At 33.7% G+C, this 1,405-nt stretch overlaps 1 protein-coding gene and 1 long non-coding RNA gene across 2 annotated transcripts in view; one reads left to right on the top strand and one right to left on the bottom strand.

Moving 5' to 3' along the window:
• Window positions 1-256, top strand: part of gja10a (gap junction protein alpha 10 a) — a 7,284-nt gene extending 7,028 nt beyond the window's left edge. Inside the window, exon 3 of the mRNA XM_032499821.1 lies at window positions 1-256. This exon is cut by the window's left edge and continues 270 nt beyond it. The gene's annotated coding sequence lies outside the window, so the exon portion shown is untranslated.
• The window catches only part of LOC116669806 (uncharacterized), an 11,342-nt gene that overhangs the window by 3,371 nt on the left and 6,566 nt on the right, over window positions 1-1,405 (bottom strand). The gene's annotated exons all lie outside the window — the stretch shown is intronic.

The following is a 1,405-nucleotide window of genomic DNA, read 5'->3' as shown; positions in this document are numbered from 1 at the left end:
TTTTTTTTTTTTTAATTATTATTATTTGGACATCTTTCCATTTGTTGGCTCAATTTTTTTACATTGTGCAGAAACAACACAATGGAGAATCGGTTTCTGTAACATGGACATAATGACCTTAAAATACTTTTTCTAAGTTGAGGAATTGATTAGGATCTGTGTGTATCTGTGTATAGTCATCTATATACAGTCATTTCAAGAGAAATTATGACACTTTATATTGTATTCAGATTAAATGCTTCTTAACAAAACAGCACTTATTTTGTCAACAGATATTTAATCGAAATACACACACACCAACACCACACCGTAGAAGTCTCATGCTTTTTGTTTTATTTCTCAAGAAAAAATGCCTAGACAAAATGCTGTTTTTTTTTTTCCTTCATTAAAACCCTTTTCTTATCAAATAAACAAAAACGTGACATGTTGCACAAAGATTTACAAAGAAACCTAAACATAACACAGGCCATTTGAACATTCGAAGATAAAAATGGAAATAAAAAAATGCTCAATCTGCATTTAACAGTCATGTTGCAGGTACTCAAAAAAAAAAAAAATGGCTCACCAAAATCTACAAATACAATGAAGTAACCACTGTAAAAAGTTGGAATCAACGCCACAGAAAGTGTCTACATGTCTATCGTACAGTCTTACCTTTAAGTAGAGGTATGCTGAATCATCCAGGTAGATAAGTGCAGTTCAACTGAGTTTTTAAAAAACCTCAAAAATGACAATCTGAGATTCAAGTGGCCTTTACGCATTCTGTAAACAGATTGGATTCAAGATTGGATAAGTACTTTGTTTAGTCTGCCACCATTTATTATTATTATTATTATTATTATTATTATTATTATTATTATTAAGTATTTGATTCCAAAACAAAGAGGAAAGCTCTTTCCTGATAACCACAACTCATGGTTTACACAATAAATTGGAAATTTGGAAACTTAAGCGTCCTATGAAGGCAAAATGAACCCTCCGGAAGCTTCATGAATCATTCATTTAATTATTTTCTGAGCCCATTGGATGGCGCGCTTGGTTTAAAGAAAAAGTTTCAAGGAATGGAAATTCAGTGTGCTTTCAACCCTCTGTTGAACAGAGAGCGCCCTCTAGTGGGCTCAGGAAATAAACAAAATGGTTCATGAAGCTTCATTTAGCCATCTCTCGTTTAGTCCCACGTTTGTTAACATGAGTAATCGGATGTCCCGTTAATATTTCCGCTTCTGTGTAAATCAGTGGTTTACCTTTTCACTTATTTCAGTACAGTTGCAGGTATTTGAATATTTGCCGGTGTTAGCTAATCTCTCTCTGTAAACACGTCAGCTTTTACAGCTAGCGAAGCTTTCTTTTGATAATTTAGTGTGCAGTTGTAAGCAGGGCTGTAGTCAAGACCACCTTAGTCGAG

The sequence above is a fragment of the Etheostoma spectabile genome, chromosome 20 (assembly GCF_008692095.1).
Source record: "Etheostoma spectabile isolate EspeVRDwgs_2016 chromosome 20, UIUC_Espe_1.0, whole genome shotgun sequence".
Lineage (NCBI taxonomy): Eukaryota > Metazoa > Chordata > Actinopteri > Perciformes > Percidae > Etheostoma > Etheostoma spectabile.
Note: the sequence above shows the minus strand (reverse complement) of the source record. Positions and strands in the feature narration are given on the sequence as shown.